This window comes from Capsicum annuum, chromosome 12, assembly GCF_002878395.1.
Source record: "Capsicum annuum cultivar UCD-10X-F1 chromosome 12, UCD10Xv1.1, whole genome shotgun sequence".
In the NCBI taxonomy this organism is placed as follows: Eukaryota; Viridiplantae; Streptophyta; class Magnoliopsida; order Solanales; family Solanaceae; genus Capsicum; species Capsicum annuum.
In genome coordinates this window covers 78,675,249-78,701,536 of record NC_061122.1, presented here as the reverse complement: position 1 = coordinate 78,701,536, position 26,288 = coordinate 78,675,249, and the positions used below count along the sequence as shown (strand labels likewise).

The window sequence follows — 26,288 nt, the reverse complement described above, 5'->3', positions numbered from 1 at the left end:
GAAAAAAATTCATTTTAACTAAGATATTCCCTAGATAGAAAATCAGGGAGGGAATTATCAATTCTTTTTTCATACTAAATCTCAAAATCAAAAGGGACTAATTGGGCTTGCCACCTTGCAAATATTAATTTTGAAGCATCATGTTTAAAATCTTTATCAAACATATACTTCACAGATTGAACATCAATTTTTATCAAAAACTTTTGATTATAAGGATCATCCTGAATTTTCAGAACACAGTTAACTATAGTTAGCATTTCATGAGCTACCGTAACATATTTTTACTAACTATCAGTCCATTTACTTGAATGAAATCTTATCAAGTATTCAGTTTTATTATGGGGATTCACTTGTTTCGGTATTTTGCTATAACCAATATTAGACGTATCTGTCTCAATTTTTTTTGCCAGGTGGAATTGGCTAAAGTTACACAGGGTAATGTTTTAACCTTCTGTTTAATTTGTTCAACAAAATTTTTATGACTGTCCGTCCATGCTCCTTTATAGTCCTTTTTCAGCCAATCATATAATGGAACTAAATCACGAGATAAATTCTCGTAAAAAGGGAAAATATAATTCAAGCTTCCCAAAAATCTTTTTAATTGAGTTTTGTCAGTTATAACATCGGGGAGTTTAGAAGCAAAATGAAGGAATCTTTGAATGGGAGTAATCTTCCCTTGACAAATATTATGACCTAAGAATCTAACATTTGTTTGAAATAAAATCATTTTTGGCTTAGATGTCACCAAACCATTCTGTATCACATTTTTCTTGAAAATATCAAGATGTTTGATATATAATTTAAATGTTTTAGAAAATACAAGAATGTCGTCAATATAAACGTGATGAAATCCATATAAGGATTAAAAATATCATTCATTATCTTTTGAAATTCAGAAGGAGCATTTTTAAAGCCAAATGGCATAACATTCCATTCATATTGCCCAAAAGGCAAATTAAAAGCAGTTTTATAAGTATGCTTTTTAAAAATTTGAATCTTCCAATATCCAGATTTTAAATCAAATTTTGAAAATATATTGGCATCATATAATTGGGATTACAAATCTATTTTATTTGGGATGGGATACCTAATCCATTTTAAATATTTGTTCAAAGGTTTGTAATTTATTACCAACCTGGGAACACCACGTTCTTTTTCTGCTGCGTTATTAACATAAAAAACAGTACAAGACCACGGAGATTTTGAAGGCTTTATCAAACCCTTTTGTAATAGATTACCAATCTCTTTATTGCAGAATTCTACTAATTCAGCATTCATCTGACAAGGTCGTGATTTTGTTGGGATATTATCCTTAAGAGAAATTGTCTTTATATGAAAGAGTAACAATATGCTGATTACGATTCCAAAAAGCACTGGGGTGATCGACACAAATATCAACAGTCATTTGTTCAGAAATTAATTTATTTTTTCCTTGTATCTTAGAAGACTTCATAGTATCATAAATATTCATGCAAAGTAATTCAAGCTATAAAAAATTAAGATGTTTTTGCTTCATATCAATTAAAGCATTAATATCTCTAGTTACGGGATCTGTAATGAAAGAATAAGATATCTCCTTATTCTTGTAAGTGGCCGTAAATTATTTTGCATTAATATGAGTATAAAGATAAATGGTATTTATATAATAAGTTTCAAGTATAATTGGAATTTTTTACCAAAAAGAAGAAATGCGGTATGCATACTTTACTTTGGCAAATATGAGTGTTTGGTAATTTATACTCTATATCAAGAGCATGTCCAAATGCAGATTTAACTACATGAGTGGTTTTATGGAAATATTTTGTAGGAATTAATCCTTCCTGAATGCAGCTAACATCAGCTCTACTATCAATCATAACAATATTAGTTATTGAAAAATAATTATCCATCAAAACAATTTATGGGCAGTAACAATTTGCATCATTCCTAAAAATAATCATTTTTTAAATCAAGGAAATTTTGAATATCATCAGTATCACTTTCTTTGGAAATTTTTTCTTTTTCTTTAAAAATTTCAGTGTGGGAAATATCTTTCTCAATTTGCGAAATTTTGTGATCACAAATCATCTAATTTTGTTTAAGAGATCTAATCTCCTTTTTCAAGTTTTCAACTTCAATCTTTAAATCATCAAAAGAAGTATATTTACCAGTAGCATAACTCATAGCAAGACGTCTATTAACTTTTACTATAGAATAAGGCATAAAATAAAATAATTGCTATCAGCAGTTTTAGGAGTAAAGGTATTGCTATCGGCAGTTTTAGAAGTACTAGGTATTGAACTAGTAGACAAATTTTTTCCCAAAGTTTCTCATCCGAAACTTCTTTCAAAAGTTCTAACACATTATTCGAAGTAATGGTTTAAATGTTTAAATCTTAAAATTGGGATTCCAAATTATAAAATGTTCATCACAAGTGCAGGTATCACCTTTGCAATCAGAACAAGCATTAGCATTATCACTATCAGATAAATTAGGTAACTCAATATCATTTTCTGATTCAGATTCAGCATTATAATCAGATTCTGAACATGAGGTGTATAACAAACCATAAACTTGATCATGCACAGCAAGACCTAAAGATTTAAGTTTTTGAAGCTTACAGTTTAGAGTAATATGCCCAAAGTTCTACATCTGTAACACTTAATCTTAGCAAGATCTCGCTTAGACCTATTTTTGGCAAATCTAGTAGATTTTCTATAGCTTTTTCTAGTTTCACGCTTTTCTTTGGACCTATATCTAGATCTCCTTTTTCCGATAAGGCAGCTTACTTTTGGAATATCTAAGGCCTTTCTTTCTAGAAGTGAAAACTAGTTCAGGTATACCAAACTGGGTACATAAATCTCCTATCTGAGATTTTTCTCTAAGCTTATCAAGCTTAAGTTGTCTAGACAATTTTAACTCATTACACAGGTTTAACCCTTCTTATGTATAAGCTGCTATCAGATGACCATAGGTATATTTTTCCCAAGAAATTTCACCATAGGAGCCTCTAAGGGTTTTTCTAACCCTTTCAGCGAATAACGGAGGAAGTCCGTCTGTAAACATGGCCTTCCAATGCTCATATCTATTTTTGGGTAATTCCATAACCCTACTTAGAAAGGTGTCCTTATACCACCTAAATTCTCCCAGGTTCTTACATCTAAAACCATTTGACTGAGTACGTATATTTTCATACTGGTTGGTAAATCTACCTTTAAAATGTTCTAAAATTGTAAGAACGAGCATATAAATAGCATCTTCCCTATTTACAGCTAGGGCTCTTCCTAGGTTATTAGTTCTTGGAGCAGTAGCTATATCATTAAAAATGACTCTCTTTGTTCATGAGTCATAAAATTATCCCACCAGCTACGAAGTTGACCAGTAAAACCAATAACTATCATTTTACTGATAACTTTATATGTTCTATTATTGGTATTACTAGTGGCTTTGCACACCGTTGAATACATCATAATGCGGTGTACGAGGATTGTTAATTGCCTCCCAGTTAATCCATCAAGGTTCTATTCATAAATATCGTCTCTGCTCTAAGACGTATTAGTCTGATTCCAATCCCTTTCCTCGATCAGAACATCTTATGGAGTGGGTCGCGGATAGTAATAAATTTGCATGCGGGGTAAATCGGCATATTTGGGATTTTTACCCGACTGCTTTTAATTATTCCTCTAAGCTTATTAAGCTCTGATTTGGTGTTATTTTTCAAATCAGGAGAGGACTTAAGGTTATCAGCAAAGGTATTAGACAAATCAATAGGTCTAATATTTAAACCAGAAAGTTTTTAATCAAGAAGCTGTTCTAAATCATGCAAAGGCGATTTAAGTTGAAATCCCTCAATATCAGTGGGGCCTTTGAATACTGGTTCTAGTCATCAAATCTTCTATAGTCATCAAATCTTCTATCTTACTTTCGAAAGAAGAAGCAATATCAGTAGAATTTAGACTAACACTCAATTTTTTTATCAAATCAATTAACTCATCGAACTTTTTATCAAGAGAAGAAATATGTTCTCCTAAGACTTTCACATATAAGCTCAAATAATTAATTTGAGAAATCAAATTATTAATTTCTGCAACAGTTACCTTAGCAACTTCATTGTCAATGAATTTTTGAAATGCAGAAAAAGTAATACCCGTATTATTTGGCAATATAAAAGGAGCTTGGGGAGGGTAAACAGTTTTAACAATGTTACCACTATTGTCTTGATATTATCTTTCAAGCACCTTAACATACAATTAATTGCAAGTATACGTTTATAAACCAGCCCGTTAAAGAAAAAAAAAAGGGCATCTCTTTAGTCACCCCAACCTTTACTTAGATATACTAGTAAATAAAAAGGTTACACACGTATTTGTTTTTTCCTTATATTTATTAGTTTAATCCTCATTTTTATGGTGCAATAAGATGGTTACACATGCATATTGCTTTTTTCTTACATTTATTAGTTTTGTCCTCACGTATTATTTTGATAATATTTTTATTTAGACCTTTTTAATTGAATTATACATCATAGTATGTTTTTATAAATATCTTTTTGTTCCTTATTAGGGTGACAACCAAGGATATTTTGGTTATTATTTTAATAATATTTTCATTTAGACCTTTGTAATTAAATTAAAAATGGTAGTATTTATTTTATAAATATCTTTTTGTTCCTTATTAAATGACTACCAAGGGCATTTTGGTAATTTTATGGTGCAATAAGTGAAGGTTGGAGTAACTACCAAGGGTATTTCGGTAATTTTAGTCGCCCCAACCTTCACTTATATATAGTAGTAATATCTTTTTGTTTCTTGCTAAATGACTATCAAGGGTATTTCGGTAATTTAATGGTGCAATAAGTGAAGGTTGGGGTGACTACCACGGGTATTTCGGTAATTTTAGTCACCTCAACCTTCACTTATATATAGTAGTAAATAAAATGGTTACACATGCATATGGTTTTTTCCTTATATTTATTAGTTTTGTCCTCATTTTTATGATACAATAAAATAGTTACATGTGCATATTAAATTTTTTCTTATATTTTAGTTTTGTCCTTATGTATTATTTTAATAATATTTTTATTTAGACCTTTATAATTGAATTATACATGAAAGTATTTTTTATAAATATTTTTTTGTTCCTCATTAAATGACTATCAAGAGTCTTTCGGTAATTTTATGGTGCACTAAGTCAAGGTTGGGGTAACTACCAAGGGTATTTCAGCAATTTTAGTCTCCTCAACTTTCACTTATACATAGTAGTAATGTCTTTATGTTCCTTATTAAATAACTATCAAAGGTATTTCAGTAATTTTATGATGCAATAAGTCAAGGTTGGGGTGACTACCAAGGGTATTTCGGTAATTTTAGTCACCCCAACCTTCATTTATATATAGTAGTAAATAAAATGGTTACACATGCATATGATTTTTTTTCTTATATTTATTAGTTTTGTCCTCATTTTTATGGTGCAATAAAATGGTTACATATGCATATTGCTTTTTTCTTATATTTATTAGTTTTGTTCTCATTTATTATTTTAATAATATTTTTATTTAGACTTTTGTAATTGAATTATACATGGTAGTAATTTGGTATAAATATCTTTTTTTTCCTTATTAAATTACTTGTTTTTTATACCCCAAGGATATTTCGGTAATTTTATGGTGCAATAAAATGGTTACACATGCATATTGCTTTTTCCTTTCATTTATTAGTTTTGTCCTCATTTTTATGGTACAATAAATTAGTTACACATACATATTATTTTTTTCTTATATTTATTAGTTTTATCCTTATGTATTATTTTAATAATATTTTTTAGACCTTTGTAATTAAATTATATATGATAGTAATTTTTCATAAATATCTTTTTGTTCCTTATTAAATGACTACCAAAGGTATTTCAGTAAATTTATGGTGCAATAAATATTTTAAAATCGATGTATGTCTCCTCAACTTATGTATTTAAAACTTTCAAATGAGACGTGCATCATATACTTTTTCAGGAATGTCCAAACGAAAGACGTATCGCCAACTGTAGTTGCAACAATCTAGCTAGATTTTTATCCACTTATATAATCACTTCCGTATTGGTTGGACCAGTATAGCAAGCTCAATTTTGTTCCACACTAAATGTACATATTATGTTTACATCGGTTCATTGTACTACATTTTTTTTCTTTTACTCCTATACTGAATAATTAAAACATAGGAAATAATTTTTCTCAAAATTGCATCTCTTTTGCATATTAGTGTTGCCAAAATGCCCGTGCCTTGCACAAGCATGGATATCTAGTCTATTATATATAAGTAAAGGTTTGACAGTACCACAAAAGATAAATTAGTAGTACACCAACCTTTACTTATATATGTATATATATATATATATATATATATATATATATATATAAGACGGAGAGAGTATAAGTGAAGGTTGGGGTGACTAAAATTATCGAAATATCCTTGGCAGTAGTAATAAAGTAATAATAATAATAATAATAATAATAATAATAATAATAATATAATAGTAATAATAATAGTAATAATAAAAAAATAAATAATAATATTATAACAATAATAGTAGTAGTAGTAATAGTAATAAGATAAGGAGTATAAAATAGAAATAGAAAATTAAAAAAATATTATATTATATTATATTATACTATATATATTATATTATACATACATACATATATATATATATATATATATATATTTACAGGATCTCTTAGGCTGGGGTATGTCACTCAGCCTACCAGACCATATAATAATATCGGATTAAGCCAAAGTCGAAAGACCGAACCAAAGCACCAACCGAAATAGAAAAGAATCTTAAGTAATTTTATGACTGTATGGACGATTCTTTTACCCAAACATGGGGCCTGTCAGAGATTTAATAACCTTATGTTGAACCGCCATGTCTAGAAGTTCTAATTGTGCGGAAATTTGCCCTTTTCTCATCAATACGGGCTAGAGAGGCACAACTTACTAGACGGCGTCACAGAGACAAGGTTAACATAAGTCTATTGAACTCGACTGTACCTCCATTTTGGAACCAAGTCAAGAAATTAAAAAGATTCTTTCATATTTTGATAGAGTCTGGAGCTTTCATAATTAACATGTCAGCGAAGTTAGATCTTCAGCATAGATATAAGATACTGTTCAGCCGGACATAGTCACGGCCAGATTATGGTAGAAGTTTTATTTGAATAACTATAATAAGTAAAAAGATATGTACCTGATTAGCCGAGCATTCAACTGAAATAGTAAACAAGTAGCTTCTTCTTTATTTAATTCTTGAATATTTTACAAAGAGAGAGAGAGAGAGAGTTTGGAAAAATAAAGGAGAGTAGTTCTGCACTCTTGCCTCTTCTCAAGAATGAGGCACCTATAAATAATAAAAAAAAAAGAATCTTGCACAGTAATAGATGGGTCCCTGTGCACAGTGTTTTTACTATTACAGAGAGGAATTTATTACAATTATATCTTATCCATCAGTCATATGTTGTCTTTGCCTTTCCATTTCTTGATAAATGCTTCAGCTTTTTCAAGTTCTTCTTCTTCTAGTAGAATTTTCGGAGGTTGTGCATCAGTAATATCTTCAGTATTTGTTTCGTTACTATTCATTGATACGTCTGAATTTTGCTCAACAGTTTGCAGTAATTTATCCCTGACCTCTGATAAATATTCTTCGATCATTTGTATTTTATTACCGCCATGTGCAGATATTCTTCGAGAAACATAGTTAAGACTTTTTTCTTCGACCAAAATTGATTTTTTGGGAGTTTTTTCATATTCAGCAATTTTCTTGACTATTTCTTCCAGTTGGTCATGACCATAGGGGAGTTTAGTCCCTGGATCTTTCCGAAGCAATTTATCCCAAAAATTACAATAAAATGTTCGGTATAAGGCAGGAATTTGCTGAGTATCATAGCCTATTTCTATGGACCAGCGATGGATCCAAGGGATAGAGAATTCTATATAGAAATACATCTGATCGATAGTATCGATTTTACAAATATGATCTGAAAGATATAATTCGGTTAAGAAAGGAGAGGACTTTTTCCATGAGGAATATAAAGAAGAATATTCTGGAGGTAATATTTTGACCGTAGGTCCATGCTGAGACCACCATTAAATAAACCAGTTTGGGATAGGTTTTTCAAATACTTTAGCACAAATTTTTATGAACCAAGTGTGTTTGTGCTTATAATTATTATAATATAAGACTTGAGAAAAGGCTTTAATATAATCCCAGTAAGTAAAATTGGTAAGGGTTTGGCCCATCGACCCCATTGGCATAGAGCGTTGAGTCATTGATGAAATTCCCCATTCTTCAATAGGAATAAGTTTTTTAATTACCATTTTGGAGTATCCATGAACTCATGGGGTAGTTTCTCCTACGGGACTATGATCAAAGGTTGCACTGAAAGTTTGCACTAATATGTGTTCATAATAAGTCCGAGTTTTGTATGATTCGCCAGTAAAATATACATTGGCGGTAAGGTAATTTTTGAGTAGTCTCCATGCTTCTTCAGAATTTTCTTGCCCGGGAATATGCTGATTTTCAATGTATAATATAAGCTCTCTAGCATCCAGTTTTTCATAGGAAGGCTTATCTTCAGAATTTTCTTGAACTATGGACGCAAAAGAATCTGCAGTTTTTTATTGATCTGATAAATAAGATTGCAGTTGTTTGTATAATGGATGATTTTCAGGAATGTCTTCTAAATGGACAGAAGAACCAATATTCAGAGCTTTTGATGAGGATGATACATCACCATGAATTTTTGAATTGATCAAAGTTCTATTCCCTTGTTGTAAAACAGGAAAATTAGAACTTGCAGAGCTATATGCAGAATTTTGTCGATCAAAATATGAAGGGTTTGTTCTTCCACCTCGATATGAAGAATTTTGATTTCTTCCACCTCGTCCTCTACCTTTGGCGATTTGCCAAGAAGGATCCATACTGCATTAATTCAGAAATTGGATCAGGAATTGGATCAGCATACCATGACAGATATTCTATGAGATCTTCATAAAGTGTATCTTTTGTAATAAGATCGTCAATAACTTTTCGTAATATGAGCATGTGTAAATCCATATTCAGAGGAACTGCCTTTATAAAGGTGAGTAAGAACTTTGCAGAGAAGAAGTGTAAAAAGAATTGCATTATATCTGTAAACATTAATTACTTAAGTCAATGTCAAACCAATAGATTTCGTCATTAATGAATTCATTATGATTTGCAAAAAATTCTTCTTCTATTAAGCGATGAATTAGAGTTTCTAAGATAAGAAAATGAATATCTTCATTTAAAGAAATGCATTTGATAATAGTTATTACAGTTTTTTCAGAGAGGAAATATATGTAAAAACTCATATAAGATATTCTCTAGATAAAAAATCAGGCAAAGAATTTTCACTACCTTTTTTATATTGTATTTCATAATCAAACGGGGCTAATTGAGCTTGCCATCGCGCAAATATTAATTTGGAAGCATCATGTTTGAAGTCTTTATTAAACATAAATTTGACTGATTGAACATCAGTACGAATTATAAATTTTTGGTTATACAAATCATCTTGGAATTTTAAAACACATTTTACAATAGTTAGCATTTCATGGGCTACCGTGGCGTATTTTTTCTGACTTTTTGTCCATTTACCAAAATAAAATCGAATCAAACATTCGGTCTTCATATGGGGATTAACTTGTTTAAGTATTCCGCCATAGTCGATATTTGAAGCGTCAGTGTCAACGATTTTTAACCAGTTAGGGTTTGCAAGAGAAGTACAAGGAAGGGTTTGAACTCTATTTTTTATTAATTTTACTAAATCAGTATGTGCTTGAGTCCAAGGAGTTTTGTGATCCTTTTTTAGTCTATCATATAAAGGAGCTAAGTCTCTAGACAAATTTTTATAAAAAGGGAAAATATAGTTAAAACTACCGAGGAACCTTTGAAGCTATTTTTTATCAGTAATAACATCGGGGAATTTTTTAGCGAATTCTAGAACTCGTTGTATAGGTTCAATAGAACCTTGAGAAATATTATGTCCTAAAAATCTAATGTTTGTCTGAAATAAACTTATCTTAGGTTTAGAGATAACTAAACCGTTTTGAATAATTACTTGTTTAAACGTATGTAAATGTTTAAAATGAGATTCGAGGGTTTTTGAAAATACTAAGATATCATCAATATAGACAATGATGAAGTCCATATAGGGATTAAAAATATCATTCATAATCTTTTGAAATTCGGAAGGAGCATTCTTTAAACCAAATGGCATGACATTCCATTCATACTGTCCGAAAGGAACATTAAAAGCAGTTCTATAAGTATGATTTTTATCGATTTGAATTTGCCAATATCCAGATTTTAAATCAAATTTAGAAAATATATTAGCATCATATAATCGAGAAAGTAAGTCTCTTTTATTCGGTATAGGGTAACGAATCCATTTTAAAACTTTATTCAGAGGTTTATAGTTTATAACTAGTCGAGGTTTTCCTCGTTCCTTTTCAGCAGCATTATTGACATAAAAAGCGGTACAAGACCAAGGAGATTTTAAGGGTTTTATAAGACCCTTTTGTAGAAGATTATCAATTTCTGTCTTGCAGAACTCTACTAATTCTGTATTTATTTGACAGGGTCGAGATTTTGTAGGAATCTTTTCTTCACTGAAGTCATCTTCATAAGGAAGAGAAACAATATGCTTCTTTCGATTCCAGAAAGCATTTGGATGATCCGCGCAAATATCCAGAATCAATTGATTAGAAATCATTTTTATTTTTTCTTGGACTTTTACTGATTTTAAAGTATCAAAGATGTTAATACTCATTAATTCTAATTGTAAGAAATTAAGCCGATTTTGTTTCATATTGATAAGGGTATTTATATCTCTGGTTACAGGATGAGTAACAAAAGGATAAGAAATTTGTTTGTCCTTATAAGTATCCTTAAAACCATTTGCATCAATATGAGTATACGGATAAATAGCATTTATAAATGGTGTTCCTAAAATAATAAGAGGATAAAGCTGATTTTTTACTAAAAAGAAGAAATGTGGAATGCAGACTCTGTCTCGGCAGATATGAGTATTTGGCAATTTATAATTGATATCAAGAGCATGACCAGATGCAGATTTTATTATATGAGTGGTTTTTTCAAAATACCTGGTTGGGATTAATCCTTCTTGAATACAACTAACATCAGCACCACTATCAATCATAGCAATATTGGTAACAGAAAATTCCTTATTTATCAAAATAGTGCAGTTTATATACCACTTATGAGCAGTAACAATTTGCATCATTCCCAAGAAATAATCTTTTTTCAAATCTTCTGCTGGACTGAATTTATTAATTTCAGAATTTTCAGAGTGTTCGAAATCTTTTTCTTTTCCTTTTGAAGCAAAAGATACTTCGGAAGTATCAATAATTTTTTCTTCAATTTTCAAAATTCTATGATCTGAGATCATTTGGTTTTGTTTTAAAGAAATAATCTCCTTTTTCAATTGCTCAACTTCGATTTTTAAATCATTAAAGGTAGTATCTCTACCGGGGGTTTTATTTAAAGCAAGACGTCGATTTACTTCAGCTAGGGAATAAGACGTGGGAAGATTATCAAAAGAGTTATCTTTAGAAGTACTAGTATTAGCAGAAGTTTTTTGAGTAGCAAAATGAAGGATCTTTTCACGCAGTTTGTCATCAGTAACTTCTTTTAGTAATTCGAGAACATTTTCAGCAGTAAGAGTTTGAACATTTAAATCAAGATCTACGAATTGCGCTTGAAGTTTATACATTATTTCATCACAATTGCAAACATCATTATCACAGTCATTACATTTATTAATCTGATCGAGCTCACTATCAGAATTAGGTAATTCAAAATCATTTTCAGAAGTAGAATCAGATTCGGAATCAGAGATATATAATAAATTATAGACTTGGTCATGAACTTCTTCAGAAAGTCCTAAGGACTTGAGTTTTTGTAATTTGCAGTTAGGAGCTATATGGCCATACTGGTTACACTTATAGCATTTAATTTTGGCTAAATCTCTTTTTGATCGATTTTTTGTGAATCTAGTAGACTTACGGAAGGATTTTCGAGCCTCACGTTCTTCCTTGCTTCTATGTCTAGAACGTTTATTTCTATAGGGTTTAGAAGACTTAGAATACTTTTGCGGTTTTCGTACAAAGGGTTTATCCATACCAAATTGCTCGCAAAAGTCCCCTAATTGGGATTTTTCTCTGAGTTTATCAAGCTTAATCTGTCTAGCTAATTTCAACTCGTTACAGAGGGCTAAGCCTTCTTGAGTACAAGCTACAATAAGCTGACCATAAGTCTTTTCTGAATACTGGACTTCTCCATAAGATCCTCGAAGGGTTTTTCTAACTCTTTCAGTAAATAAGGGTGGAAGGCCATCAATGAATTTAGCTTTCCAATGGTCATACTTACTTTCGGGTAAATCCATAACCCTACTAAGAAAGGTGTCTTTATACCATCGGAATTCACCTAAGTGTCTACATTTTAACCCATTAAGCAGAGTTCTAATGTTTTCATATTGATTGGTAAATCTTCCTCCAAAATGTTCAATAATTGTCAGCATAAGGGTATAGACAGCATCCGAACGTCCTGCCCGAAGAGGTCGCCCTAGATTGTCTTTTCCGGGTTGATCATTGGTGGCGTTAAAAATAGCCTCGCGTTTAGTATCATCAAGGAAATTATCCCACCAGCCTCGAAGTTGGCCAGTAAATCCCGCAACAATCATTTTACAAATTGTTTGGTCAGTACGATTAGCCCTATTTTCTGGCGAAGTAGTGGCTGTGGCAATAGTAGCATACATGGACATTCGATGAATAAGAATAGAGATTTGTCGGTCAGATAATCCGTCAATATTCCATTCATAAATGGCTTCTCCACTATAAGAAGTATTTGTCTGATTTCATTCCCTTTCCTCTATCAGAACATCTTGAGGAGTTGGGCGTGGATAATATGCAGTAGACATACGGGGAATATCAGCATACTTCTTGCCAGGTTGTTTTTTAATCATTCCTTTGAGCTTATTAAGCTCGGAAGAGATTATAATGCCAGGATTTTCAGCAGAATCAATATTCTCAGCAAAATTGGACTCAAGATTTTGTACAAAATCATCAGAAATATTAAGGGGTTGAATGTTTAAACGAGAGAATTTTTTATCTAAGAGTTTTTCTAATTGGTCTAATTGAGAAACCTTTTCAAATCCGTCTATTTCAGGAGGTCTTTGAATACAAGGTTTTGATAGAATATATTCGTCTTTATCAGTGATTTTGGAAGTAGAAGGAATGTTAGAGGAATTCATCTAAGAGCTAAGTTTGTTAACTAACTCGATTAACTCGTCTAGTTTTTTATCAAGAGAGGAAATGTGTTCGCCTAAAACCTTAACATAAAGACTTAAATAATTATTTTGGGCGATAAGGTTATTTATTTCAGAAACAGTAATTTTTCCCACATCTTCACTGACAAACTTTTGAAAAGCAGAAAAAGTCATGCCAGTATTATTGGGTAATATAAAGGAAGACTGAGGAGGGTAGAGTGCTTGAGTAATTGATCTATCAGAATTTTGATAAGATCTTTCGATTATTTTGACATAGGACGGTAAATATGCAGATATGAACCATGGGACAAAAAAAATAATTTTATTATGTAAAGCACAAATTTCATAGAATTCTTCTGAAATATTTTTTAATTCATCAGGAGTATAAGTTTCAAAAAACCATGTCCTAAAAGTTTTCCATTTTTCAGAAAAAAATTTCTTTCTGAATATATTTTCTTGCCTGAGAACCAGGACTAAAATCAATAAGTTGTGTCATCATAGTTAAACAGAATTTATGTCAAAATCCATTTCAGATGGAGTAGGATTTTCATTATCAAAATCTTGAACTATATTAGTTTTTGAATTAATTTTTATCTTTTCTACACCTTTAGGTGTAATGTGCGAATCTGCAGAATTAATAGTATGCAAAGATGCCGCTCGATTCCTAGCCAGTCCATAATTGGGTTCAGCTGGTTCAATCGGAGAAATATGATGTATTGAAGGGAGCCTTCGTGGTAAAGAAAAAGAATTTCTATAGACAGGAGGATTGCTATCGAATTGTAGACAAACTCGCCCATCAGAGTTTTGAGTCACTTGAGTTAATTCTGAATTAGTCACGTCTTTCGCCAATTGTTTTGGGGAAGTGACTGAATTTAATATCCAAGTTTGGGGAAAATCAATTTCATCCCATCTAATAGGTCTTCGGGTAGTAACCCTAGATTTTATAAAATTAGTTTCAATAAGCATAGTGCAGTCAGAATTATCATCAATCAACTTACATCGAGGATTTAGAGTTGATAATAATCGATAATATATGCGGTAAGATAATCCTATAAGTTCAGATCCAGGGGCATAATCATATCCATGAGTTTTAACATTTAATGTTAGAGCATGAAGAATATTTGCATCAGTCAAAGATAATTGTAAATTTGGTTGAGTATTAAAATATACAGGACCATAAGCAAGAGTAGATTCAATAGATCCCATTAAGGATTTTCGAAAATTCAAGTTTCTAGCATCACGCAAAGCTGCTAAAAAAGTTTCGGGAAGACCCTTTAGAGTTAGAGGCCGAAAGGCAATTTGAACTAAGTCAATATGCATATAATTATAATTACGTTTAAAAATATCAATATCACGCTTATTTAGGAGTTGAAGAGTCTGTTCATCAGCATTTAAAGCAAGAGATTGTTCTGTTGTTTTAATAATCTGTTTATGTTTTATTTTATCAAAAAATTCATATTCATATATGGTTTTTAATTCAACTTTAGGAATAGTCCATTTATTCAGTAGATCCTGTAAATGGTATCAGAGCCTGTGAATTTTCATAGTAAATATGTTCGGTGAGGTGAAGATGTTTAGCATAGATATAAGACTCTTCTAACTATGGATATGGGAGAAGTAAGTACTAAAAGTACAAAACTCGAAGAGGTAGATTTACATATTATTATTATATTATATTTATTTTCTACTAAAAGTTATTATTTCTATTATATTATTATTATTATTATTATTATTATTATTATATATTAGTAAAGGTTTGGTAGTACCACAAAAGACAAATTAGTAGTACCCTAAATCTTTACTTATATTTTATATTATGGGTGTGTTTGGTATGAAGGAAAACATTTTTCAGAAAATATTTTCCAATTTTCTTATGTTTAGTTGACTTATATGTTTTGAAAAATGTTTTCCAAACCAACATATTTTCCTTAAATCTAAGGAAAATGACTTCCTTCAGAAAGTAAGAAAATATTTTTCAAAACTCTCTTTCAACCTCACTTTAAAGTTGAAATGTTCATACAATTTTCAAAATTATCTACCCCACCCCTAATACCCTATCACCCTGACACTACCCCTATCCCCTACACTTACCCCCACCACCACTCCCAAAATTCAATTGTTTTAAAAAGTATTTAAAATTTTTTCGTAGTCCATCGCCTACCCACCTCACCCCTACTCCTACTAGCCCCTCTTCCAAACATAATATCTATATTTTATTAAAAAATTCAAACTTTTCTCTTACTCTACACCCCTATCCTCCCTCCCCCTTACCATCCCCTCTCCCATCCCCTCCCCCAACAACCTCAAAATTTTATATTTTTTTAATTTTCAATTTTTTTCCCATCCCCCCGCACAGATCCTACTACCCCTATTTTTATTTTTAATAAAAAAATTAAAATTTCTTTTATCTCACCCCTACTACCTATTCTGACACCCCACCCACCCACCTAACAACTCCTTCCCAAAAAATTTTAATTTTTTTAATTTATTTTTTAAAAAAATTTTAAAATATATTTTAACGCTTTAGCTAAATATTAAAATATATTTTTTAAAAAATATCTTTTCATTCACCGATCAAATACTAAAACATATTTTCCATCTATCAACCAAGCATAAACAAAACATGTAAGAAATAAACTTTTCTTTTTGTCGAGGAAAACATTTTCTAGGATAAAAATTTCTCAGCTCCGATTCTTCCTCCAAATAAATTCATCTTAGGTAATGTTTGTTGTTACAATTCTGTTTTTCCTATTTTTCTTCATGCTTTGTTGAGAGTACAAATTTGTGGGTTATTTGCAGATTTTTAAAGTTGTTGTTCCCTTCAAAATTTCAATTTTTTCCATTTTGTGGAGAAATTTTGCATCTGGGTTCAAAGATTCTGAGGTTCATTTTTAGATATGGAGTTTTTGTTATTATGTTTGGTATTTTGTAGTATCCCATTTGGATAACTTGTCAACTGCTTTGAATTCTCGGAGACGTTCGTTAGTGAAGCCAATGAATGCTGCGCCTAAGAGAAATGATTCAATAGTTCCATCAACAGCTACCATCGTGGCTCCTGGTAAATGGAATTTTTATTATTTGTGTTTGCGTGTGCTTTGTTTTCATGGTGTTGAAGGATGGGCAAACTGATGTTTAGGTTTTCAGTTACTGGGATCATATGAGTAGTCAAAAAAAATCCTTGTGTCCACATATAAAAAGTTCTAGAGAAGGTAAGATTCTTGGTTGTATCTTTATTAAATTGAAATATGTAAAACGATTATACCTCCCCTGTGTCCTTCAACTTTGTTCATGTTTATAATTTTTATTACGTACTAAACTATGAATCCTAAATTTCGGCATCACTATGAAGTAATCCAAGTGATAATCTTTTGTCGTTTTTCTGTCAAAACAATAAAGAAGTTCATACATATGAAGTTTATTATTTGCTGACTATCGTTATTTCCCTGAACCTGATCTTCCTGGAGTTACTCTCACTAAGGAGTATGTGGACAGTATCCGTGAGTCATTGCCTGAACTTCCAGAAGATAAGTGTCGGAGGTATAAGAAAATTGGCCTAAGCATGCAAGATGTCCTGTTTCTTGCCAATGACAACAATGTAAGTGCTTCTCATCGTCAGGTTCTGCTTATACAACTTTATTGGCATGTGGACACTCCATTACTAAAATCTATTAGCTGGTGTTATTTCGTAAAGGTTTAATGTAACGACCCGAAATCGCCTCCCGGGACGTCACACAGTGCTTAAGGCTACAAGTAGCCCCAAGCTAACCCTTTGAGCCTGTTTCAACTAATAACACTCATTTCAAGATGAAATAATTAAAACACTAGCATAGTCATATCATATGAAAGGAAATACGGAGAAAATGCTCGGTCCAAACAACCACAATACTGGAAACCTCAACACAACCGCAATCTGATAACTAGTCTGACAAAGCCTCTACTAATCCATGAACTAGAGAGCCATTGGGACAGATCCCCAACTGACTCGAAATGAACTGAAAGTAATAACATAGTCTCTCAAATACTGAAATATCTGACGATAGGTACTCAAACCATGAGGACTCACCACTGTAGGGATGTAGACAGAGGTACTCGAAAGTCACTGACGAGGCTGAGACTGAGCACCTGAACCTATATTATAAGACAATGTAGCACATAGACGTATATGTGGATCAGCACTTGGGAATGTACGAAGTATGTGGGGGTGCATGCATTTATATAAAACAACATCAATACTCTTTAATCAAATCATATATGCAATAAGTAATGACTCACATGGCTTGAATAAGTATAAAATGTAAAGCTCATGAATCATGTAAAATGGAACATGTAACACAATCTCGTGAGTCATCATAGTTTAACTTTGAAATCGGTAATCTTCTCTTATTCTCATTACCCATAAGCTAAAGGAAACTTTAAACAATACTTTCAACTTGTTCATATGTCTCATGGAGAGTAAAACTTCTCTAATGCTCAAGAACTCGTAACTCTTTTGAACTCAAATACTTGGAATTTGAAATCATATAACTTTGGAACATACTTGAAGGCATTTCATTCACGTTAGGAAAATATCTCATTTCAAGCTTTAGGGAAAAATACTCATATCAAGGGAAATTATTTTAGTTTTAAAGGAAAATATCTTATCTCAATGGAAAAATACTTTAGTTTAGGGAGTAACTGATCTCAAAGTTTAAATGTCAAGGGAGATTCTCTTAACCGACATAAACCATGCGAGCTACATGGAGTCCAACGTCTTGTCCTCCTAAGAAAGAGACCTCACGTTGGGGAGAGGCGTCATACTCTTGCCAAGCAGTGATCACTAAACAAACTCAGCCTCGGGCCCAATATCAACTCGGCCTTAGGCTCAATAATAATCATAAACTCGGCCTCAGGCCCAACCTACGGTGGCACGTAGTTTTTGGGTAAGAAACCATAGTATCTTACCCGCACGGTGCTAAATACTACTCTCTTTAGATTATCTACGCTCATCTCGTAAAAATCCACTTTTATAAATAATCTCATGGTTCACCACGAACCCAATAATCAAATAGGTAATCTCATGTAGTAGAGTGGATTTTAAAACTCAATGGCCATTAGGTCAAAACATTTCTCAATAATATCAGAATACTCAAATCATGGGTGCTTATAGCACAAGAGTTCATAAAATCTCAAGTCTCAAGTAGGGCTTAATAACCCATAATTCAATCTCAAGTTAAAAGTCATCAAAAGCATAATAGATAGCATATAGATTCATAACTCATGTAGGAATCTGGAAATTTCAGCAATTTATCTCAAAATCTCAACATACTCATATACTTCATATACTCAAACATTTCAACTATTAACTTCTCAAGGATTAAAATCATGGGGTATAGATCCAGCTATAATTTCTCAAGAAAACATGTAAAAATCATGTCATTAGACTCTCAATTAATGCGAAACATCAAAAGCTTGCAACCAATAATAATGGGTGAAAACCCCCAATTCAATTTCATGTAAAATCTCATAAATTGCAGAAAATCATAGTATAAATAAGCATTTGAGCACAAGGATGAAAGGATTATCCTTGTTCAAAACCCCACATACCTTAGATTATAAAATTGGATGAACAAGCTTGCTCTAAACTCTTCTTCTTACTCTTGAGAGAGGGTTCTTGCAACCCTTGAACTTGGGGAACTCAGATCTCAACTCAATTTATGAATCCATGGTGAGTTCTTGGATTTCTTGGAGAAGGGTTTTAGATTTGCTCTCGAGGGAGAAACCCTAGACTTTGGATGTTTTAGGAGATAATGAGGTTATCAAGTTTGTTTGGAATATATATGAGAGTTAAAAGGGAAAAGACCCAAAAGCCCCTTGTTAAAACGAGTTAAAACACTGAACGGAGGCTGCGACGGTCCGTCGCAAGTCCGACGGTCCGTCGGGTCGTCCATCGCATGTTGGCTAGGAATGGGACACACTGCCTTGATGCGACGGTCGGAGCAACGGTCTATCGCAAGTTCAACGGTTCGTCAGATTGTTCGTCGCACGATGGCCAGAGTGACACCACACTGCCTCAACGCGACGGTCCTAGCGACAGTCCGTCACATCCTTGACGGTCCGTCGTCTTAGTCGTCGCACGTGGTCTAGAAAAGGGAGTTACTACCTTGGTTGCGACGGGCCGTCGCAGACTCGACGGGCCGTCGGATCGTCCGTCGCACCTGGGCAATTCCGACAACTCTCGGTAAAACGGCCATAACTTCTCACCTCGATATCGGATTTGGACGAAATTGGTATCGTTGGAAAGATAATTCAATTCTCTACATGACAAAAGGTCTAATTTGAGAAAATTCTATATGGTTTAAACACCAATCACTTGGTAAGTCTCTTCTCAATCTTTTAGGGCCAGAATTACACTTCACTTGACACGCTCTAAGGCTCGGACTACAAGGGAACTTTGCGGGGTCTTACATTTAACCTGCGCACAAAGTGCTTTCATACGAAAATTTAATATGATGCTTTGAATCCTTAAGCAGCTAAAGGACAATCATTATTTGACTTTTAGATACACAAAAGTTCATTTTGCTGTATGCTCCTTGGAATATCTACTTTCCCTTCTCCCTTCTGCTGTTCCAATGGCCCAAAGAGACCAAAGGTTTTTTTTTTTGGGGGGGGGGGGGGGGGGGGGGTGGGTGGGGAATGTTGGGTGAAGAAAGTGGAAACTTGAATAAGTAAAGGAATAGTAGTGAAGGGAAGGAGGCCCGGACACCACAGTTATTCAAAAAAAAAAATGAAGGGAAGGATGATGTTGTTCAAGAAGACTACCATCCTTTCAAGCACTTAATGGTTCGTCCTTAAGTGCTTCTAATTATATCCACCAACACACAATCCAATGAACTACAAAAACAGATGTTGCATTCAGCTATTCAATTGATTGTATGCATTAAAATCCAAAAAGTTTCTCTGTTCTCTTTCTTTCATTTAGTCTATGTTGAATTATCCATTGAAAAACTTTATCATTCTGAAGCACCAGTGTGTTTCTTTTCCTTTTTTTTCTTTTCTGTCAAATATCATGTTGACCTTCGTTTAGTACTTCAGAAAAAAATTACTATTAACATAGTTAAATATATAAAATGATAGGATAACTTTAGTATGATCATGCATAAAGATAAGCAATCATTATTTCTTTTCCGCTCCTGAAATATTAGCAGCATACCATTAGAAAAGTGAGTGTGATAGCCCCGGCAACAGCACTAAGTTCATGGTACAGAAACTTGCCAACATAACTTTCCACCTAGCGAGTACAATTAGGTCAGTAACATGGCATGACAAAATATACTTACTTGTTGGGAAAACTATTCAGTTAATTGTGTAAAAGGAGTTGAATTAACACTCAAATGAAAGTACCTTCAAAGTATTTGTTGTTGACTTTACAATCATTTCTGGTATAAAGACTATGCAGGTCAACCATGCCCAAGAAAGAAGTTTCCTGAAGCCAATAACCAACATGTAGCCAAATAAAGACAAAGTTTGATATAATAGTACAAGTGGAGGTTGATGAAATTCAGGAGCAGTACCACTCCAGATCATGCCATACGACAACAAATATGAAGATAACCCACACATTTAGCAGCTTCGTCTAAGTACCCCCAAGAGGAATATACATATATCTAAATGTAGACACATCACACAAGATTTTGGGGTCAGGAGACTGATGATGGAACACTTGATTTGATCCATTCTGCAGATGTTTTGGAGGTGAAGTTCCCCTTGTATCGTAGTATGGAGAAGATACATGTTAATAATGGTTTCATGAATATGGATTTGTAAGATTAGTAGAAAATATTTTGTGCTTTTCTCTTCACTTCATTTGGATCTTTTCATTTCATATGAGATAATTTATAAAAATTCTTGTTCTACAGGTGGCAAAGAGAAGAATTTATGACATCACAAATGTCCTTGAGGGAATTGGATTAATTGAGAAAAGTACAAAGAGTCATACGTTGGAAGTAAGACACTTGTGCATTTGGTTCAATTTTTGTGATCTTACCTGGTAATGACCCAAATTTATCTTAACAGAGGGTTCCATTCAACCAAATCTCGTGGGCTGGATAATCAAGTGTCTAGACTGAAGGTGATTATAAATTGGTTCTAAGAATGTAGGAAGGAGGGAGGGTGTTTTGTATATTTATCCATTCTGATTCTTTTACTGAACCTTACTTTCCTATGAACGACTTGAGGGAGATGTTTTTGAGTTTTCTTACTTTATGAATGTGAAACATTTATCAATACAAGGAAAAACATTTTCTCTTGATAATTTTACGTGACCTCCTTCCGCGACGACCTAATTTGCATCTCATTCTGATGAGTCCTACTATTAACGCTGGCTTGTTATCCAAAACTTCAGAGATGCACCCACGATTCATATACCAGTACTGCATACTACTCTTGTGTAAAGGCAAATCTAGCATAACGTTCTGCGTGTAATTTTGTTAGGCTTAATTTTCCAGGGTTTAACATATCCAGTGGCAGAGCTGTTTCTTGAAAACGTGTTGGAGAAGAAAATTGGAGATCTTGGGCTTGCTGCTATTTTGCGAAAATCACACACTGCTCATTGTGTTGGTATAGTTCTTACACTGATTTTAATGCTTTTAGTAATGTTTTGTTCTACTGTTTTCACATAGAGTTGCACTTTCTGTTGTTCTTATCTTATATGTTTAAATTAATTAAGCAGTTCTCTATTGACATCACAATTAGTGTTTGAATGCCTCTCTTTCTATATATATAGAGAGAGAGAGAATATCTTGTGGCTATGGTTGACGCACATGTGTGCAGTCTTTCCACTACCTTCTAGATTTGACAACTTCTAGAACAAATTAGACAAATAAATAGACAATCTTTTCATATTGCTCATTCATCTTTTCCCATGCTAAAAAGAGTTCACTTCTCTCTTAAAAAAACTATAAGTTTACATATCTTCTGTATGTATTTATTTATCTCCTTTTTGGTCTACTTGGTTGCTTTCTGATGAGTCGGGTGAATTACTTAGGGGAAAAAAATTACCTACATGTTAAGACAATTACACAATTATTATGTATAGAGATGATACCTATCTGTTCGGTCTATTTGATTGTTATACCCATCTTCTCTGGTACATTTAGATTGTTCCATAATTCACCTAAAGTTATATGACTTTGATTTTTGATATTCAACGCCATGATAAGGTAAGAAGATGCAACAGGTTGACGATAGTGTAGTATTCGAAGAGAAATAGAAGTAGTATAGGTTAAAGAAATATTAAAAAGAGGTGATTTGACGATGCTAGATAGAAGCATTTGAAGGTCACATATTAAGAGAGAAAGTTAGTAGGTAGTGAACCATTATGTTAATGTCTCCCGATTAAGCTTGGGATAATTTGGCACCACGTAACAGCCCTTATATTTTATGAGAAAATGGAAAATTGATTTAACTTGTATATGCTGCCTTCTCTCGTGTATGTGTCTTTTTTGTGTGGATGGATAGTACATAAAGAGGCAGTGATGATGGTGTTTCTATTTTCTGGGCTAACCAATGCGGGCATTGAGATTACCGGCCCGTATCTTAGTGTGGCAACCCGGTATAGCTTGTGACTGAGATTTCTCTCTCCCATGCAATCTACATTTGCAGCCATGGTGTGGTTGGCTTCTCTTATGCCTCATCATTCCACACATCTGAGCCTCATTTGCTTTGAAAAAAAAATAGATTCTTTTGCATGATCCAATGTTGGAATATGTTAAATCTGCGACTTTCTGTGTAAGTTTACATCATCTTCCAAGTCCTTTGTATCATCATATTTGTTCAGCATCAACTGAGTTCTGTAAAATGATTTTCTTGAGCCGAGGGACCATCGGAAACAGTCCCTCTCTACCCCACAATAGTAGGGGTAAAGTCTGTACACCCTGCCCTTTATATATATAAATGTTGATGAATAAGCCTGTTTTGATGGTTGTTTTCATTGTATTGTATTGTTCTTTTGAAAAGCTATACAACAAATATGAAAATAAAATTATATTGGGTGACAAAAAAGACCTTAATTGTCCTCTAAGTTCAAGTCTAGGTCTTTAATAGGACTGTGATGATTGATTTTTTTGAGCTAGTTAGAATCGGGATTTGATAAACCGTATGTTAGCGGGACAGTCAGGTTATAGAATTTGCAGCCATGGTTTAACTCCCTCTGTTTGGCCTATGATTTTCAATTATTAATCTTCTTTCTTCCCTCAAAGAAAACCAGAAACAAAATATCTGGTTCCTTCTCCATCAGGCGTTCCTGGATGCTTTAGTCCACAACTTCCATAATTTCGTGAAATCTACGGAAGAATAAATATTTTCTGAAAGAGGCTGTAATGATACTTGTTTATTGGTTTTTTCCAGAAATGGCCTTTTCTCCACTATTTAATTTCAGTCCTCATCATTCCATCCGGGCAATGAGACATGTTGGCCCGTATCTTGGCTTGGAAAACACCAAAATAGTCTTTGATTTGAGGCCATCTCTTTCACGTGGAATCATTTTTTTTGCAGCCAGGGTGTGGTCGTCTTCTCCTTTCTCATGAGAAACTGAGATCTGAGCCGGAAATCATTGGACTTATAAACGGTTAAGCAGCTGATTCCATTTCATCCTTTACCCCACCCTTTTATAGTAGTTCTACCTTATACCCTAACTTTTTCAAATGGACAGTGAATCCAAAGTATATATCAAGCTTTCTAAAAAGGAAAAAAGAAGTAAAGAGAGTCGGTTAAATTTCATCCTTCAAATTGCATTGACCAACCAAATTGATGGGGAATCTTCTGTGACCCTTGTAACATATCTAAGTTTCTGCTTATCGCTCTCTCAAAAGTTTCACATGTATACTAAGTTTTATACCGCAGTAGTCCACATCTTTGAATATATTCTGTATTGGAATTTATCGAATTAAGGTACTCTATTTAATGTAACATAACTTGGTTACCCATTTTCTCTAACATCTTCCGGACATTACAAACTTATGTTTGGATACCATTTGGATCACATGATTCTCTAATCCTTATATTTTCATGGCATCATTTACTATACCTAATTTATAAGTCTAGAAGGCACCCTTGCAATCTGTTTTAGGCAATAGATCGAAATAATGTCTATGACCCCTTGGTGGAAAATATTGTTTGTACCTTTCACTCCTCTTCCTCAATTTATTTTTTCTCTCTCTTGACTGTGTATGTTTATTTGTGGTTCTAAAGCTTGAGTATTTGAATTGTAAATTTATGACTTCCCTAGAACAACTTCGAACCAGTTTACTTTTCAAAAAGTGAAAAGACAAATCTGTTTTAGTATATTTAATCAATTTCATATGCATTGCCTGTGACAGAAGTCCAACACTTCTGTTATTCCTGCTGTGGAAGTTGAGGCGTTTGTTCCTCCTCTCTTAGTCATGCTAGCTTACAAAGTTCTTTCTCTTCCCGTGTCCTTTACTTTTGGCGTGAGTCCTCATTTCATTACTATCCAATTAAATCATCAGAGACTTGAATACAATGTATTCTGTAATTAACGTGGTTTTATATCAATTACTACATCGTTCTTCTATGTCTGTTCATGCAGTTGATCATTCTTCATCGAGTGGGATGCCTCTGTTTTCTAAGAGCACGTACCAACCAAGCAACATGAAGCGCAAAAGGACACATGGTTTCATTGCTCGGTACACATCCTTCACTTGATCTTTTACCTGTTGGCCGAATGGGCCACATTCTCATAAAAGTAGCATTACTGCTAAGCTTACTACGTTGCCCATGATGCTTTGATTTCAAATTGACATATGCGGACACCGACAACACTGATATTGGGTCTTCTCACAGATGGTTGTTTTTGGCTTTGACATTTGGTTTTCATCATAGGCGGTTTCACTTTGTTAACAACTCTATGTGTCAATGGTATCAATATTCCACAACAATCCAGCTACTTCTTGTTAACAACTCTGTGTCAATGGTATCAATATTCCACAACAATCCAGCTACTTCGCCAATAGGTATGTAAATGTTTATCCAACATTTTTAAAACAAAGAGATACATACAGTATTACGAATGGTATCTACAAAGTAATTCTTACAATTTTCCAAATGGATATTCATCCTGATACTATAATAGCCTGGGTTATTGCAACTTTTATTCTAACAGCTATTGTGTTTGTTTTCATTGAAAAAGATTTGTTTTATCAGCACATTTTCAACTTCATAACTAATTTATTCTTTAAATCTAATTTAACAGGTGTTTCATCGTGAATGCTCAAGAGATTGATCACGGCAACAACTGCATCCCCTATTGTAGAATTTATAAATATTATCTCTAACAATGTAAATAGACAACAATGACTATCATATGTAAATATGAGCATCCAGTAATATGTTATTCCCATGATTGTATAAAACATACATTTGAAATCATTTCGATCAACTGGTCCAATCAAACGGCAATAATATGTTATTCCCATGATTGTATAAAACATACATTTGGAATCATTTCGATTAACTGGTCCAATCAAACGGAACAGTCCCTTGTTGTTATATCTTCATTTTATTCTACTATACACGTTGGGCCCGTGCAATGCACGGGTATACTTATCTAGTATAATAGAAAAGGTTTGGTAGTACCACAAAAGACAAAGTAGTAGTACATCAAACCTTTACTTATTATTATTATTATTATTATTATTATTATTATTATTATTATTATTATTATTATTATTATTTTTATATAGAAAGGTGATCAAGTGGACGACCAAGGGTAGTTCAGTAAATATGACTTATTACAAGGTGATCACAGCAACAACTGCATCCCCTATTGTAGAATTTATAAATATTATCTCTAATAATGTAAATAGACAACAATGACTATCATATGTAAATATAAGCTTTATTTGGGATTAAATTCATCTATTTTAATTCAGATTCAAAACTAATGATGTTAGTT

The 26,288-nt window shown here is 32.9% G+C and overlaps 1 long non-coding RNA gene across 16 annotated transcripts; it reads left to right on the top strand.

Moving 5' to 3' along the window:
• Positions 1-15,932: 15,932 nt before the first annotated feature.
• LOC107851194 lies at positions 15,933-25,880 on the top strand. 16 transcript variants are annotated; one of them, XR_007048687.1, is made up of 11 exons: positions 15,934-16,057; positions 16,272-16,397; positions 16,484-16,548; positions 16,804-16,934; positions 20,766-21,070; positions 21,235-21,321; positions 21,392-21,446; positions 21,823-21,934; positions 24,924-25,020; positions 25,217-25,347; positions 25,587-25,880. It is a non-coding gene; the product is annotated as an uncharacterized LOC107851194 (long non-coding RNA). The 16 variants fall into 16 exon arrangements; XR_007048681.1 differs by having other exon boundaries at positions 16,476-16,548; positions 25,178-25,347; XR_007048688.1 differs by lacking the exon at positions 16,484-16,548.
• The last annotated feature ends 408 nt before the right edge of the window (positions 25,881-26,288 follow it).